This window comes from Lepisma saccharinum, chromosome 2 (genome assembly GCF_977018435.1).
Source record: "Lepisma saccharinum chromosome 2, izLepSacc3.1, whole genome shotgun sequence".
NCBI lineage: Eukaryota > Metazoa > Arthropoda > Insecta > Zygentoma > Lepismatidae > Lepisma > Lepisma saccharinum.
In genome coordinates, this window is record NC_139230.1 from 24,084,093 (window position 1) to 24,103,390 (window position 19,298).

Below are 19,298 nucleotides of genomic sequence, written 5' to 3' on the forward strand. Positions count from 1 at the left end.
AATATTAAAACATACAGTAAAAGAATAGTCATGAACTTGCACAAACTACCCAACATAACACGTGGGAATAACTTCTTACACATCTACGACAATCCATGTATACAGAGGTAAAAATTCAATTTTCTTTACCGTATACTGTAAATCAGTTAAACCATCTGTCTCAAAACGCTCTTTCCCAGATTTCAAATTGACAAAGCGATTTTCACTAGGCAATTCTTTAGCATGAGATAACATGAAATACCTTGCAACATTTGGAGCAAAACGACATATTTTGTAGTCCTTTTCTTGTATGCGATTATAGAAATCATCATCTTCACCACCCCAACCAAAAAACACATTTGAAAATCCATTAACATTTTTGAATTGACAATACTTTCAAAATCAACAATTGTAATAAATAATGGAAAAGTATTGCAAATGCATGTCAATAAAAGTATAATCATGGTCAAGTCATTACGGTAATAAAAATAATATTAAAACATACAGTAAAAGAATAGTCATGAACTTGCACAAACTACCCAACATAACACGTGGGAATAACTTCTTACACATCTACGACAATCCATGTATACAGAGGTAAAAATTCAATTTTCTTTACCGTATACTGTAAATCAGTTAAACCATCTGTCTCAAAACGCTCTTTCCCAGATTTCAAATTGACAAAGCGATTTTCACTAGGCAATTCTTTAGCATGAGATAACATGAAATACCTTGCAACATTTGGAGCAAAACGACATATTTTGTAGTCCTTTTCTTGTATGCGATTATAGAAATCATCATCTTCACCACTCCAACCAAAAAACACATTTGAAAATCCATTAACATTTTTGAATTGACAATACTTTCAAAATCAACAATTGTAATAAATAATGGAAAAGTATTGCAAATGCATGTCAATAAAAGTATAATCATGGTCAAGTCATTACGGTAATAAAAATAATATTAAAACATACAGTAAAAGAATAGTCATGAACTTGCACAAACTACCCAACATAACACGTGGGAATAACTTCTTACACATCTACGACAATCCATGTATACAGAGGTAAAAATTCAATTTTCTTTACCGTATACTGTAAATCAGTTAAACCATCTGTCTCAAAACGCTCTTTCCCAGATTTCAAATTGACAAAGCGATTTTCACTAGGCAATTCTTTAGCATGAGATAACATGAAATACCTTGCAACATTTGGAGCAAAACGACATATTTTGTAGTCCTTTTCTTGTATGCGATTATAGAAATCATCATCTTCACCACCCCAACCAAAAAACACATTTGAAAATCCATTAACATTTTTGAATTGCTCACCCAATACAGCAACAGCTCCTCCAAATAAATCACTGTACGGCAAGTTGTAACGGAATGTATTTACACTGGAAGACATGTGACGTGGTTGATGGGTACAAGCATACATGTTTGTCAACTTTTGTGGAATTAAATCCACATCATGGAAGATAAAGCAATGAAATGGAAAAATTTTTGATGCCTCAGCAAAACCAATGTTGAAAAGTTTTGCACGGTTAAAGGGTAATTTTGGCATTTGTTCGATCACAACAATCCTATAGTTTAATAGCTGCTTCTGCAAAAAAGGATGCATGTATGCCAGGAAAATTTGCAAGTGTAAACTACGATCTCTAAATGGAATGATTATTGCTACCTGATGCTGGGAAATGCATTCCTGTGGTTCCCACGCTCCACCTTCTTGAAGATTCCATTGCTTAGACATTAGCAGCAAGTCTTCGGAAGATACTGATGTATTTATATTTTGCATGGAGTCATCTAAGTCTTGAGGCATGATGGAACATAATTTTTTATTTCCATTTATTTGTCTTTCTGTAACATCTGGTGAAGGTTCAAGTTCATAAATTATATCATCTGGCATGATGTATGAATAATGAGATGCAAAGCGGCCTGGATGTACACAGTAACTCAACAGAAACATTGTAAATAACAACACAGCACATTTTATTGTTATTTCTTTTGTGGTTATCGTGGCTAAATTATATTTGGCAAGCATACGTCTAGCACCATTAAGTAAGAAATTGTAAAACAAAATGCAGTCTTCTAACATATTACGTAGCAATGTGTATTATGGCATCAGTATAATCATCTGGACCAATGCTGTTGAATTGACATCTGCAAAAGCACATATTCTTACTCTGGCACTGTTGCGTTTCGGAACTTGTGAGAACTTGCATTCTTGTTGAGCGAGCACAACAGTCTAAGCATCATTTTAGTACATGGTTGCATTTGTGCTGAAATAGAATGAAAATTATTTATTATAATAATGTAGTACACTTGTTATACAAAATGTTTTAACATAGTTACCATTTATGATGCATTGTACATCTTTCCAATTACAATCCTGCAATACACTAGAAACATTTTCGGTCTCTGGCACAACTAAACCTTGACTTCATAATTGGGAAATTCCCCTACTACAACAGGTAACGTCGGGAAATAGCAGACAACACGGATGTAGCAGTACAGTTAACAACAGCGCACCTAGTGGTAGCCGGAGAACTACAAGCAACAGTACAGCAAGTTTCAACGAGGATGGTGGCAGTGGCCACTGAAATTAATAGAATGAAGAAGAAAAAGCAGTTTCGTGGATAAAGTGAGTACTAGTTTCTCCGTATTTATAAACCTTGTCATTGAAAATAATGTTGAAAAAATAATTAAGTTTTTAATTGTTAAAATATGGCTTTGTACACAGGACTGCATGTTCTGCTTTTCATGCCAGGCCAATTTTTACACCTGCTGCCCATGATGATACCATTTAATATGCAGGTCAATACAAATAAGGGTAAAAATCAGATTCTTTCAAATCATAATAATAATTAATGAAAATACATTATCTCAAGTAATAAGAATAATTTTTCAATCCATTCAAATCAGTTATTTTTTCTTTGATGTTACAACCATAAATATAATATAATATAAACTAATGAATTTCTAATGTATTCCATCTATCATATAAACACAGAAATAATTAGGGATTTGCCTTTGAAGAATCAAACAATGTAAAGGGTGTTTTTTTAAGAGTGATAGAACTTTCGATAGGGATCAGTGAGCATTGGCAAATGATCATGGAAAGACTGACGCCGCAACAACATTTACAAATTGTGGAAATATATTTCCCAAATCAATGTTCTGTTCGCCAAACGTATAGAGCACTTCGGATATATTGGTGCTGTCAGTGAATTGGCCTCACAAGATCATGGGACCTAAGGCCACTGGATTATTTTCTTTTGGATATCTAAAGTCTCTGGTTTATACTGATAAACCAGCAACAATTGACTCTTTGGAAGCCAACATAACTCGTGTTATTAACGACATACATCCCCAATTACTTGAAAAAGTGGTTCAAAATTGGACTGATCGAATCCGGATCATCACAGCTAGTCGTGGTGGACATATGCCGGAAATTATTTTCAAAAAGTAAATGTCAGAAAGTTATCTTTCAAATGAAAACACAATTGGCTTCAAACTTATTTTTTTGTGTGTTTTATTTCAATTCAAAGTTCTATCACTCTAAAAAAAACACCCTATACAAAGGTTGAAGCTTTGAGGAAGTTTTCAGATGGAAGTAACATGCAACACATGTAACTTGGGAATGAGCAAACAGCAACATTTCACACCATAGAGGTATGACAGGCCACACAAGACTGCATTTGATTGATGAAATACTCAATGTGTCACACGTCACTTTAGTGTGAAATCTCCCTAAGAATTCAAGATGATGTAAAGATCATCTTCAGTAGGTAAATTCTTAAAAGTTTTATGCAGCAACCCCTCCCCTGAATACACATACACTGGATTGATCCACTTTCTCGAATGTATTTCAATTGCTGGAGAGGAGTGTGATGGTGGTATTTGAGAAAGCTCAGAAAACTTCCCAGACCTCAACTGGTTGATCTGAAAAAAAATTGTCATTTGTTCTTGTTTTTATCATCAAAATAACATGACAGTCAATTCACATCATGATAAGGCAAATAATTTTTGAGCCTTGATACCTTGTAATACAACAAAAAAATTTGGAGCTTAACCTCAATGATGTAACCAATCAATGTCCGCAATTTAATTGAGAAATTAATGAGAACCACACTTCTTCCATACACATGCAACCAAAGGGAAGAGGAAAAAATTAGGTAAAACTAAAGCAAGTTTGTTCAAGATATTAATGAAGCAGAAAAGAAAAGCTACAGCTTAATACATGTGGAAAAGAAATGTTCTTTTTTTTTGGTGGATTCAGTAAAGTTCTTGATTCTGAACAAATTGAATAGCAGAATTAGTTTGCTATTCTAGTAGAATGTCTAGTACAACACACACATCTCACAATAAATTGTCCTGGTTTTTTCCTCATATTGCTATTTCCCAGTCCTTTTAAGAATGGACAAACCAGGCATTAAAATATCAACAAATATTACATTTATGTGGAATTTGCAGTAAAAATTCAGTCCATGAGAATGTTTTAATGCGATTGACATCTTGTCCTTGGCTGCACCTCAAGACTCAATCATTTATAGAATAATTTCTTGGATGGAAAGAAAAGTTAAAACCAAACATTTGAGATTTTAAAAAATGTAAGTAAAATATTAATAAAAAATTATGACCACAAATTTTCTGCTCAATCAATATCTGAAAGTACCCACGTGGCATCTGTCTACTGCAATTCAAATGTCTTCTGGAACTCTTAGCTTGTCCCAACTTCAGAAATGCATAGATTAACGGAAAGTGCATGCATGCATGTAAGAGTGTAGCTATGCATTTCGTTCAATACAGTTTGCCTGCCAAAAAAATTGTCAAGAAGCAGTTCTTAAACCTTTGACCATCCAGCGAAATTCTACATGTCTATTAGTGTTGGCCATTGAACTGGAAATTGTTAGGTTCAAGCATTGGGCAAAGTTGATGGGATGCATGTATTGATCAACATGACGACAATGGAATGAGTTGAGGAGGTCCTTACAAAAATTTTCATAGGTGATGGGATAGTACCATCCCACATCCACCCACTTCTATGTGAAAATGAGGTTTGCATTTTGGCAATGACTTGAAATATTTCTTCAATGAAATAATTTTCATACTTTGTAGCTTTTCCTGGTTTTAATTTAATTCCATACAGATTTTATATTTCAGAAGTTGAATATCCTGGTTCAACTGCCTCTTGATGCTTTAAAGATCCCACTTTGAACTAGAAAAAAGTTTGAAAGTAAACAAATGCTTGTCTAAAACACTCCATTTACACCATTTACAAAATGTGACAAAACATCAATAGAAATGTTCATGATCCTGCCCTCTTAGTGTTTCTTGATTTGTACCTATACACTTAAAAAATGCCAGCAGGAAATTATAGACATGACATTATAGCACCATCTAGTTTGCTGCACTTTTTGACTCTCTTTGACCTGAAGTGTCTAGTTGGTTATGCGGTGCAACACAGACTCGTTTAGTTCATCGATTTGGTGTCTGCACCATTTGCACTATGTACTGGAGCGGTGTAGCATGTGGTGTATGCTAACTAATCAAATTAATGTTTAAAGCAGCAGACAGGCATTTGTTGAATCTTCTGAACTTGAACACTGATATTAGTCTACTTGGTCGAACGTCATTTCCTGGCACCAGCCTGACATTGGGGTATACCTGCACTGCACAGTGTCAAAAAGTGCAGCGAACTAGATGGTTCTTGTGGGTCTTTCAAACCGGCAGCTAATTTTAATATGAGCTACTTGGAGCAGCTTGCTTGTTTCTGACTAGGCTGGTCATAAGTTCTATTCTCCTTCGAGGCAGAATTTTTTTTTCAGAAGTATATTATTGTAATACTGTAGAGCCTTGTTTCCATGTTAATAAAACAATCAAATGCTGACCAAGGCAAAATTTATTGTAGAAAAAAGTATACACTAAAACTTAACATTTCCACCCTCTAAATTTGATTATCCAGTCATAAAGAAAAAGATAATCTTAATTGCGACACGGTGCTCGAACTGGACCCAGCTTGGTTAGCGATAGTTAACCAGAAACACGTATGCAGCAGACATGCCACCTGATTGGTCCACCATCTTCACCGGGATCCCCCTCCACGAACGTATATACACCGGGTTGATGCTCAGAACTGCACTTCTACCCTGAAGATGAGAGTGATGTTAGCTCTCAAAAGCTTGGAATGTTTTCCACAACTCACCTGGTCAATAGCCCGGGAGAATCTTTTCATTGTTACGTTTTAGTGTATAACTTTTTCTACAATAAATTTTGCCTTGGTCAGCATTTAATTGTTTTAAGTATATTATCCAACATTCAACCCTGCTTGGAAATTAACACTGATCTGTGTATTTCATGAAGTGGAATGAAAGAGGAAAAGTTCCACCATTTCCAGAAGTTATTTCAATGGTAGTAGGCAATCATGTGCCATGTTTTTAAATTAAAGTACGGACGTGATGAGAAGCGGCGTGCAATCAGAACGCAAAACGGCAGAACGTGACCAAATTCTGTCTCCTCGTTGGCTGCCATGTGGCTGGGGGGTTTCTACGTTGCCACGTTCGCACAAACACAGGGACAGGCTAGTCAGCTGTTGGCAAGCTCGGGAAAAAAGCGTCACGCGAAATTAAGCACGTATGTATCAGTATGCTAATATATGTTATTTCCGTCATAAAGTGATAATTTAACGAATCTAGAAGTTTGAATCTGAAGTTTCTTGTAGGTTGACATTAACTTCCCGTGTAATTTTACATTCTGGCAAGCATGAAACATTTTATCTTCCTGCTCTACACAGCAACCGAAAACCTTCACTGAAAGAACCTTTGTTGTGTTTTCATTATGGTACATTGCAAGCATCAGCTACCGGCATCTTTTTACTTATGTTGTATCGTATCACAATTACCAACAAAAGAAAATGCGTCTTGTGTTATGAACAACAATCTGGCAAATCATTCTCCTTTGATTTCATGCCGCCTCTCTTTGCCTTCTTTGTCACGCCGCGATTGTTGAAGCTTCAGAACGTACAAATGAAATGTATTTCTTGAAAATTACGGCAAATTACGTATAAACAAATTACGTACAACTTCGTTTCGTTAACGTTTTTAAATTATATATTTGAGGAACCATTGCAGTGGCGCTATCCCAAGATCATCTTCATTGTTGGTTGGCAAAGGAACATCTTCATCTGAGCTACTACTGTCACTGCTGTCTTCCCGCCCAAGTGAAATTACAAAATCCTCCATTTGTTGCTCTTCAACTCCCTCCTTTTCCCATGCTTCGGAAATAATCTTCCTATCCCCGATAGCCTGTTCTGTCAGTTGCAAAATTTTAGATGGTGTAAAAGGTGGCAAAGTGTTCGTCTGTGCTACCAGCCCTTTGACCTGTGCCCAAATACTTTCGATTGCATTGTACATACAATGATAAGGCGGGAGATGAACCACCGTATGTCCCGCTTCTTCTGCAAGTACAATTTATCCAAACAACTCTTACTTACAAACACACACACGAACGCCCGCTCACGCACAGAAATTAATGTTGTTCCTTCAAATATGAACAGAGTCGGAATGAGAACAATGGAAGTGTCCCGTTGTTGACTGTTTAACCAGATGTTTAATCCTACATGTGTTTCTGTGGGCTCACGAAAATCCTGAAGTAGGTCAATCTGGCAACAGCGCGTTGCTACCAGAGTGGGTGGTTCCACGCCGCTTGCTGTAGGTTATTGCATATTACTGTTCTGCCAATTTTGGCTAATCCCGATGATGGGTGATGTGACTCCTACATGCGTGAAGGGACAATCACAAACATATATGGATAACACAATACAATTCCAATCAGTTATGGGGTGACATGTGGTTAGCATGATGAACCCCCCAGTCATTGTTGTAGGTTTCCATGACCGGGTTATGCTACTCATTTGTAGCTCACCAATTTCCTCATGAAGGTGGTGGCCACTGGTCCTATACACTGGTTGAAATCTCAGGAGAAAAGTTGTTATGCTTCGCCCAGGTAGAAGTTGCTGCAGATTTGGCAGATGAGGGTGTAAATCAGGTTGGATGAGTGGCAGGTGCCCTTAGGGTGAAGGGTGAACTCCCCTGCTGCTGTGGGGATCAGGAGGGTGGGGAGGTGATGAGTAGGGAAAGGAACTTTAGGTAAATAAATGTTTTTTTCTGCGATAAGATAAGAGACCCTCATTTTTGCCAAAATTCTGATCATAGCCTTATATGTCAACACAGCAAATTTTATTTTACATAAAAACACACATTTTCCAGTTTTCCGTATGTAAATACATATTTTGCGAATTTTCATTTTAAATACATAAAATCGGCCGTGGTGGCTCAGTCGGTAATGCATCTGACTACCATGCTAAAGGTCCCAGGTTTGATCCCCGGCCGGTTCAAATCCGGGAACTTTTCTAATGATGGAAGCGGCCCCGGTGCCCACCCAGCATCGAATAACATGGGTACCTGGTGGAAACCCTGGGGGGTTTATGGCGGTCAGGGGCGTGATGCTGATCACATCACCCCCACACCCCCTATATGCCTTCATGGTGTGGTGCTATGCACAGGGGAGCACTTTACTTTTTAAAATCGCTCATTCACTTCATCTACCTCAAAGGAAAAATGTTTATTCTCCGCACCTCTTTCATATCGAGAGCGCTAGGTTTGTTTTGTCTTTGAACACCCTCGCTGGCAGACTTCTGGCACCTTGCCTACGATCCTATTGAGAGAAAATAGCTGTAAGTAGCTGGGGCTGGCTACACGTAACGATAGCAAGGCTTTTTAATGAAGCAATGCAGCTATTGTGGCCGGAAGGCATAAAATTTGACAATGTTCTTCTCTTGACAGATGCTGCAGCTTACATGAAGTAGGTCTTGCCGTTAGCTACCCCAAAATGGTGCACGTTACATGTGTGGCTCATGCGTTACATAGAATATGTGAAAATATAAGAGCTCTTTATCTCAATGTCGATAAACTGGTTTCAAATGGGAAGAAAGTTTTTATCAAGTTGCCTAGAAGAATAGACATTTTTAAACAAAAATGTCCTGAGGTTCCCCTTCCCCCTATGCCTGTAGTTACGCGATGGGGCACTAGGTTGGATGCAGATGTTATGCCCAGAACTTTGAAAAAATTGTATCTGTTGTAAATGATCTCGACAAAGAAGAATTCTGCAAGAACTGTTGATGGAGCCCTCCTTAAAAGTCGAATTGGCATACATCTCAACAAACCTGTCCATTCTCTTTAATTCTATATGAAAGCTTGAATCGTCCGCGAACAATTTGGCAGCTTCCATTGGTGAAGTCCGTATAGAAACGAAACTGAAAGAACTCACTGGATCTAAATGTCTAAATGTACAGAATTTTTTTGGAAAAACCAAGGTTTTCAAACTTTGTGCCAAATTGCACGTGTTTTGGAAAGTGAAGTAGAGGAAGAGGAAGCTTTGGAAAACTTCAGCGTTAGTGACATTTCGTGCTTCAAATATGCAAGAATTGTTTCTTGTGACGTGGAGCGATCTTTCTCACAATATAAGATGCTTTTTAGAGATAATCGTCACAGATTTACAATGGAGAATTTGGAAAAAAACTATGGTGATCCACTGCAACTCTTCCAAAAAAATAGCTCGCTAAGAGGTAATCATTTAGAAACTAATTTCAGGTGTTTAAAATGCATGTTATAGTTTGTTTTTGTTACCAAATGTTTTTATTTTTGTCACATATTTTCCTGTTATCACATATTTTCAACATTTATGACATAAAAAATAAATATTTCTGAGTTTTTTTAGCACATAAAGTTCCGTTCCCTAGTGATGAGTATGGGGCAGATTTTGCACCTGTGAGCTGGGGGGGATGAGTGTTTTGGACCAAGATTTTCTTGAGGTTGGGGGGGGGACAATGGAAGATGACCCTAGGTTTATCCCGAAAGATGTCCCTGGTATCAGGATCACTGTGCAGGATGGGGAGGAGGGAGTGGAGGGTATGTCTGATTTTCGTAATGTTGGGGTGGTACTGGGTGATCAGAGCTGGAGGATTGGTTCTGGGTTGTTTGGTGCAGTTGTGGGAGGTGGCTCTTGTAAGTTATTAATGATTTTCAAAGTGAATTTGCACGATTGGAGGAAGTTAAGAATTACACCTCCCTCGAAAGGCTTGTCATTGGGAAGAAACACAAAACTGGTCTCCCCTTCTTGCTATAATTCTTTTCATACATAACTGTACATTTGTAAAACATGCACCTGGAAACCTCCCATGGAGGCTACCATCTGCTAAAGGTTAAAAGCTGTCAATCAGTGCATACCAAATTTGTAATAACCTAATATGCAATTTCAAAGCCAACAATAAATGGTTACAAATAGAACTTCACCCTCAAATCTAAAAACAGATATTTATAAAGACCAAAATGTAATATGGCTCATGTTTACATGAGTAACAAATACAAGCCAAGGTTGCAAAAAAAAAGTAGCAAACTTTATTTTATGAAATTCTCAATAAATGAAGGGGGAGCTTTCCAATGATGTTCTTTCCATCATTTCTGCAGTTCTTTTTTTTAATAAATTCCAATCTATTTAATCTCCAAAGACAAGCTATTGAAAACAAATATTGGTCATTAAGTATCACAGTTTGTGGTGTCTTTCAACATGACCTTTTGCAAACCAGTTCTATTACAATTCAAACATGTTCAACCAAACACATTACATGTCTGAAATAAGATAAAATATATAAGTTTCAAACATGTCCCATTTAATCTCTATACATGTTTGAACTAAATGTGTAACCATACTCATATCATACATGCAACATAGTGACTGTAGCTATTGCATCTTTGCAAACTGTTTGGTCACACATACATTTTTATAACTTTAAAAGCAGTTTTGATAGTTTCAAATTTCAGCAAATTAAAATATAACAGAATGCTTTATTGCAAAACTAATCTAAATTTTGATAAGAAACAACTTTTCAACACTTTCAAAATTTGATAACAATAACCAATGGTGTAACATCCCATTGAGGTTTTGGGCCTACCTACCGACTGTCTCTCACTCCCACCTGATGCTACTCATCTCTCACCCTAGGTGGGAGATCATTCAACCAGTTACGGGGTGACATGCGGTCAGCATGACAAACCCCCAGTCATTGTTGTAGGTTTTCATGACTGGGTTATGCTACTCATTCGTAGCTCCCCAAGTTCCTCACGATGGTGGGTGGCCACCAGTCCCATACACAGGCCAAAATCTCAGGAGAAAAGTTGTTAAGCCCCTCCCCCCCCCCCCCCCCCAACACTCAAAACTCCGTAGCCAGAGCCCAAAGCATGACTCCTTGGACCGCACTGCCACGGTGAGGGGCATAAAAATTTTTCTGCTAAATTTCACTGTAAAATTAAATTACGTTGATTTTGCATACTCCACACAATAAGTTTCAGAACATGAAGTTAGTTTGAAGCCTATTTCATGATCTCACAGACTGATCTAGACTTGATGATCAGTTTAAAGCACAAAAGCAACAAAAATGTGTCCAAAAAGATTCCTTGATTACAAGCAAAATTTGTCACCCTTGAGGTGGCTTTAGGTATACCCTTTTTAATACAGTCACTTGATGCAAAGATAAAACACCTAGACTATGCGCTTCTGTCATACTGCACACACTAGTCAGCAGGTGAATGTATCTGCATTTGGGACTATCTTGCACGAACTACAGCACTAACTCATACTACTCAAAGAACACAATAAGATAATGCACCAACCTTCGTCCTTTTGATGCATTTGTTCATCCTACTGACACACCTGAAAGACAAAACATAAGTAAATAACTCTAGAAACATATGGAATTTAATGGTAATGGATATCAAACTTAAAAAATAATTTGTCAAGTAATGTATTCTGTGTTTAAAAATCAGACTCATTTTAGATAAGATGGCCCAAGTTCTGATTGTTTAGTTCTGAATTTATCATGGTACACAGACATTTATACATGATTTGATTTCTAATATGTCTTAATACATACTTCGGAGTCTTAGCGATTACTTAATGCAAGTTATCTGAAGAATGACTTTTCCCTTACATATATTCTTATATAATTAATTCTTTGTTTGCAAGCAGCCATTCATTTACTGTCTTGGATATGGACTGCTGCTACATGCATGGGGTTTGAAGGGTATCGTGTTGCTAAATGCTTTTCTTGTTAGGTTAGGCAGTTTAGATTGAGAGTTCTTACCATTAATAAAATACCCCTAAATCATTTTGTTGTTAGATAAGATGAGTCAGGTATAGGATTTTGAGCATTAATATAACATCCTTAAATGCTTTGAAAACCTGATCACATAATATCTGTTCTTGAGCACAAATCTGCTTCGAGGCTCGCAGGAAAAAATGCAAAATCTCTTGTCCGAGGCAACCAGAACCAAGAATGGATGCTTGCGCAAGATACACTTCAAATCATAATATATCCGGTAACTAATACTTAGTGAAGCTCCTAACTGTGCTAATTAGTTTCTCCAAGCTTCAAACGTATTCCCACAATCATTTCCAGTACTCTAAAGCAGTTCCCAATACTCGTGTAAAACTTCCAAAACATCATTAAACATCTAGAACCATTACCGATGAAACTGGTAAATGGACAGATAGGAATACCTGTGCCCAGACCAGGACTCAAATCCAGTTGCAATATTGTGATTGAAGCACTCAAGATTGGTACAAGGGCAAACCATATTAAAAGAGAAGACATAGCCTGGCATAAACCAGCATACTCCCAAAGCTACCATCTGTGGCCAAAGAATGAACTACCATGTCTACACCAAAGGAAGTGAAGGAAAAAAAAAACTTCATGTCAACTCGTGCAACCACAAACCCACCAGGGTGAGAAAGAAGAACCAGTACAGGCCATTCGGTTTAGCTTGAGCTCTGACCTTCAGCTGTGCACAAGCCTGCCGTCAGCACGACAATACAAGAGTTCCACTGAGAGTAGAGTTGCTAACCACCTTAACAATTGCCTACATCCATAATCTGACTTCAGAGCTTAATGTTAGGGGTGTTCCGTACTTGCATTTGGTTTCTATTTTTAAAGAGACAGTTTGAGAAGGTGATTCAAGGAAAATAATGACAGAGGATACTTTTGTCAGTGAAACCCCAATTGATTAAGCCCCCTCGGCAAAAGAGGCATCGAGGCATCCTCCCTACCCCTTCTTCCTCTCCAGGGAACAAAATCTTAAGCAATTGCTAAAACTCTGCAGTATGTGTTAACAGACGTAAATCGAAATCGAACCATGTAAAAATTGCATTTGTAGCATGATGAAATCGCAATAAAACAAAAGGGACTTGGGCCCAGGTAGCTACCAGTCTGATGCATAATTTAGTGGCCAATAACTTTCCTGATGCTTATATATTTACATTGTATTTATTTTCAGTTTTGCTCATTGTATAACTCTGATATCATAACGATACACATGAATTTACAACATGCCTACAAGCACATAGTGAACAGACTCCCTGCTTGCTTGCTGCATCTTCTGTGCAGAGCGATATTTCAATGCTGCTCCTATTTGCTTACATGAGTAGGTTAGGCAAGTAAGGTTCAGTGCTCTCAGCATTATAACCCATGCTCCTATGATCAGCAGTATTTTTTCTTGGTTGGCCATGTTGTGCAACCATCACTTATTTCTACAATTCCATATTTGATCATTGTGCTTAATCTGTAGTGAATAGAATTTACCAAATGTAAACACAAAGCAGATTATATTCCCAGCATTTTCTGTCATTTGCCTATGCATGGAAGTGAAAGTATGTTGTTTCTGTGCCAAGTACTCTGTTTCTGCAAATTCCAATGGGCAGAGGCAAAATTCCTCTAGTCCTAAAATTCACATGCATTTTACTAAATATAGATATCCTAAAAATAATAGTAAAGACAACTGCAGATATATACTGCCATATTAACTGCAATGATGAGGGTTAACAAAGGAAATGTGTATATCAATGCCTTCCCTGGAACACAATCTACTATATCGAGCCTGCAGCCACAGTTTACATCACACACACCAAACATTCTGTACTTCACGTCACCATTGATTATGTCATTTTTTTACGTGATGGTGACCTTCCCTACACCCGCCAAAAACTTGAAAATTTTTAGTGGGTTGGGAAGATTGTAATTCACATGAATGTCTCTGGTTTTTAGCGTGCAGAGAAGTGTTATAAGTGAATAATTAGCAATTTTATGTGGTATAATTTATCATGTAATGCATGAGGAATGCCTACATTGTTTGGTTAGGCCTGCTAGGTTTGGATCTCTTATCATAAATATGCTTGAGGTGAACATCGTGAGTGGAAAGTGTGCTACCAAATATGTTGTGACGTTGTTCTACGATATTTCAAATTTACGATTTCTTCAGTAGCGAGCTTGCCGTGTTTATTCGTGAGTTGCACGCGGAAGGTTTAGTGGTCCAGAATAAGAAATGTGTGAAGTGCATCAGACGTTATTTTCAATGATTTACACATTTATGACGAAAATTTCTGCAAATAGTGGTGAAAGTGGTCTGGGATAAGAAGGATTGGATGTGCTGTGGTCACATTTCAAGGCTTATTTGTGGTTTTCACATGTTAAAATCACTTACAGGCACCTTAAAACATCGAAATGTGCCGACTGAAAAAGTTGGAATTTTTGGGGGTGTATGGACGGTTACCAGCCCCCATTTTTTACATGTATTGAGTAGGTTAGGATCGTTAGTTTTAATTACCATAGTATTTCCACAATCTTCTTCATGTACATGCAATGTTTTCATGCAAAAGAAGGGATTAGTGACGATTTGTGTGGAAACTTGCAAAACCTACTTTTCTGGACATAATTAGTCCGACTTTCTTCCACGATCATATCTGGTAGTTGAAATGTAGGTAACACTTCTGTATAGTGGAGATGGATTTCTTACTTTTTACAGAAGAAAGTACTTACTGAAATCATTTTCTGTAGCATTGTTGAGGTTCGGGAATGTAGTTTTTATCCTTTTAAACGCCAATTCATGTTTTCTTCTGGGAATATATCTCTCCAACCCGGAATTGCTGTTGCTGCAATTTGCTGCTTTCTGCACTTGAACACAATGTTGACGTATTTTAGATGACGTAACCCCCAATAAATGTTGCAAACCACGCCATGTTTTCGAAAAAAGAAGATGACATGTCTAGGATGCATCGTGAAGTTTTTAAGTATGTTTGCCTAACCTAACCTTACAGGAAATGGTTTGTGGGGCTAATGAGGTATTAGCATAATTTCCAATCTGGCCACGAAATTAAGTATTTTTCGGTGAATAAGGTTGAAACACTGCATTCACACTCCAAATCGACAAAACACTGCCACATCCTGCGATGAACCAGTACGCTATTGCCATATTGTGTGTTAGAGAACCGAGAAAAGGAAGAACAGCAAGTACTCGTAAATGTAAGAAATAGACATTATTTCTGTTAGAAATTCATTATTACACCTAAAGAAATGTTCCGCAATGCAGAATTGTACGTTAGCAATGTAAAAAAGTGCGAAATAAATTATTTCTAGGTGTCTCCACTATACAGAAGTGTTACCGAAATGTATTTCCCATTGCCCTGTACAACATGTGAACTGTGACTAATTTATGTGCTTGTCAGCTCGGAACTTATGGTTGTCCATGGTAAAACAGATCACACGGTGAGCTTTTTGTTATTGTAGTGTAACTACTAAGGTTACCGATGTTAGTGGAGCTCTGAGACCTTAATTAGCGCAGTTAAAAACTTCACTACATATCATTTATCAAGAAATTTTAATTTGAAAAAAAAAAAAAAAAAAAAGCTTACACCAATATCTGCACTTTGCAACACAATGCCATTCTTGGTTTACAGTCATCTGAGACATGGAGTACGGGCACATTAGTTGCAGCTTGAAAGATGTTTTGTGCTCGAGACCAACTTTTACGTGATCAGGTGTTGGAAGCATTTAGGAACAATTTTAATGCTGAGAATCCTAAACCTGACCTGCCTAACCTAACAAGCATTTAGGGATTTAACACCCCCCTGCATCTCACATCACGTCACGTGACATAGCAGAAGGAACAGTCTGCATCCAACACAGTAAACAAATGGCTGCTAGTAAACAAAAAGTACATGGACAGGAAAAATCATTCTAGAGAAAACATAATTACCAAGCATTTGAGGTATGTGTAACAGATATAAATAGCAAGTGAACCATGTAAAAAATGCATCGGTAAGTAATCACTAAAACTCTGAAATGTGTGTTAACAGGCATAAATATAAATCGAACCACATAAGAAATGCTTGTGTACCGCGAATATTCGGAATTATAAAATCGGAACTTGGGCCGGGAGGTCTCCATTCAGAAAATTTTGTTTAGTCAACATAAGGATAAAGTGAGACCCAGTTTCAAAGTATTTAGAATATGCTCCCCTGTGCTTTGCACCACGCCATGAAAGCATATAGGGGGTGTGGAGTTAGGTGTTTAGAATATGAGTAGAAATAATGGAAAAGTTCGGTATATCGGAGACACATTTCTTCATTTTTACACAAGAAACTACTTACGGAAATGAGTTTGTGCAAGCTTTCCAACATTCGGCGAGGTATTTTCTTTCATCGTGGAATATATTTGACCGGGAAATCATGTATTTTTCAAGAGAAATAACTCACTGACACACAATTGCCATTGCTTTCGCTACGTGAACTGCATGCTGCATACGTTTGATGACGTAGCCCCTGTCAAGTGTTTCAAACCCCTTTTTTTTCACTATGCTTGCCTAACCGAAACAAACCTAACCTTATGGAAAATGGTTTGTGGGGCTATCCGTGAATGGTTCGTTGGGCTATCCGTCAGCTACCATGCATAATGGTCCATGGGGCTATCTGTCAGCTACCCAGGCTATCAGTCAACTACCCATGCATAATGTAAAATTTTCACACGTGACGAACACGATAGTAGGTATTTTTCGGTGAAGGAGGTTGGAAACACTGCATACCCACAACCTGAGTCAAAATGTGCCCGCCATAACGTGTGTTAGGGAAGGGAAGAAAGGAATAAAAAAATCAATTTGTATGTGAAAAATTCTCTTTGTTTTCGTGTAAAAAGCATAATGGCACCTTGAACTATGTTCCGCAATACACAATTGGTACGTAACCATGCGAAACACAAAATATCCGATTTTAATGTGTCTCCGATATACCGAAGCTTTACCTGACGTACCAAATTCATAATTCATGCTAAATTTGCAGTTCAATAGATGTACCCAATGGCACCACAGCACGATTGTTCTTGGGAGATGAACAATGAATACACATGTCTTACATTACCCAAGAAAAAATGTCACCATATTTAGAGCTTACTTATATTTCAAACCTAAATTTATCTAACTTATTCCACATCTTGCTACAGTCACCCTGCAGTGGAATAACTTACTACAAAAATTGAGCAGTGAATGGTTAAAAGGGACGCAAGCATCACTATCTTTCTTCTTTCCGTCAGGTAGACCCATAGACATGGGTAGACCGATGATCGGATCGGATGAGTCGTTCGTGAACGAACCAATCTTTTGAACGAATCTTTTCAACGTTCGTCGGGTCGCGAACGAACGGATACGTAAGACTCGTACAATGTACAGTGGGATCCATGAGTATTACCGTGCAAATTGTCCATCACCATGTTCGAGCACTTTATTTGGCCCAATAAGAGCTTCAAGAATTAAAAGGAAACTCAAAACAAGCTGTTGACAACTTCTGCACCAGCATACATAAAAATCAATAGCTTAAAAACACATAGGATGTAAGTGGAAAATTAATGTAAATAGTCATGGACAATTTGCACGGTATTACTCATGGATCCCACTGTACATGTGCAGGACTGCAAAAGCAGTCTGTCCCTTTGTTCTTGGTGCCCGCGATGGAAAACAAAAGTCCAGCATAACTTCAACCACAGACATTTGAGGACTAAAAGTGGTAAACGTTGTAAGTGCCAAAAGCTAAAGTGTTGGGAAATCGCATCGTTCTGCACGACGATCTGCATATTTGGACATTAAGAGTTTTAAATATAGTTGAGGAGGGCCGAGAGGGGCAAATACGAGAGAGACAATCATCGATGATTTGGTTCCGCCAACTGCCTTAAAATTGCATTTTTTATCTGTAATTTTCACAGCAGTTAAGTCCCTGGTATTGCATTTGTCAAGGCAATTTAATATTATAACCTACCGCAACAAGACTTTGGAAAATACACTTGTCCCTGTGGAGAGATTTATATTTCGAGTACTGAACGGACGCGAGCCGGATTCGGGGTCCCACGAAATTTGTTGTGAACTCTACATGTGCCTTTTCCGTTGTAAGGAAACTAAATTTCAAGTGCAAATAATCGCGTGGTACTGTTGGCTACATGAGACTAAGAATGTCTTGATTAGCTGAAAATTAAAATCTTTATAAAAGAATATTAATAAACGTTTGACTTTTTTTGTGAATGAATCCTGCGAATCTCATTTCTGAATATGCAAACCAGAGTTCATCGAAAAGCTTGTTCGGAGTACGCAGTGATTACCATACTTTTCTCGAGCCAATTTCTAGTCCATATTTTTCTTTTTTAATTTTTAATAGGGATGGGACCGATTAATCGGTACTCTATCGGTATCGCCCGATATAGGCATATCGGTGTATCGGTTTATCGGTAAAATTACCGATTATTTTACCGATCCGATATATCGATTATTAACTGATAATTTAGTGCAAAATTCTACCATTTTGTTGTAATTTTTATGGATAATATCCATGCCCTGCTTTCTAAAAAAGTAAATGTCTAAATATGCAATTTATCTTGCACTGCAGTCACCTTGAAACACACATTTAATAAAGAGGTTAGTGAACCTTTCAGGTTCTTCAAGGACCATTTCTAATTTTATATCGGATCGGTAGAATATCGGTTATCGGTATCGGTAAATTTTATATCGGTACTTTATCGGTATCGGCCAAAATTTCATATCGACCCATCCCTAATTTTTAATAAAAGCACAAAGCAGCAATTCTCCTACAACATTCTTCAAATTGCTCATCCATCTTTACAGATTGTCTGCTCTGCGCAATGTCTTATGGGAACAAAAGTCTATCGTCAAGTACGGTGATAAGTATCGTGTGAGGTGAAAAGTAGCAAATGGGTAGCCAGTCCAGCGCCAACTAAAGTCCGCCCAGCCAAAGAATGGACTTTAGGAAACCCAGACTGTCCGCCTGCAGTTCAGGGGGGTGCGCGGTGTTGCTATTGGTTGCTACATGTCTAATTTTGGTCCAGTCGTACACGACACGACACTACTTCCTGTCAACATGCCCCCTTCGCTCGCATTTC

The 19,298-nt window shown here is 37.8% G+C and overlaps 1 pseudogene across 3 annotated transcripts; it reads right to left on the minus strand.

The window, feature by feature from the left end:
• Window positions 1-876: 876 nt before the first annotated feature.
• Window positions 877-17,454, minus strand: LOC145984380 (beta1,4-N-acetylgalactosaminyltransferase A pseudogene; annotated as a pseudogene). Of its 3 annotated transcripts, none has more exons than XR_014441303.1 (3): window positions 17,382-17,454; window positions 11,707-11,746; window positions 877-2,256 (listed from the first exon to the last, which is right to left on the minus strand). The product of XR_014441303.1 is annotated as a beta1,4-N-acetylgalactosaminyltransferase A pseudogene, transcript variant X1 (transcript). The 3 variants fall into 3 exon arrangements; XR_014441304.1 differs by lacking the exon at window positions 17,382-17,454 and adding an exon at window positions 17,309-17,363; XR_014441305.1 differs by lacking the exon at window positions 17,382-17,454 and adding an exon at window positions 17,322-17,357.
• Window positions 17,455-19,298: the final 1,844 nt, after the last annotated feature.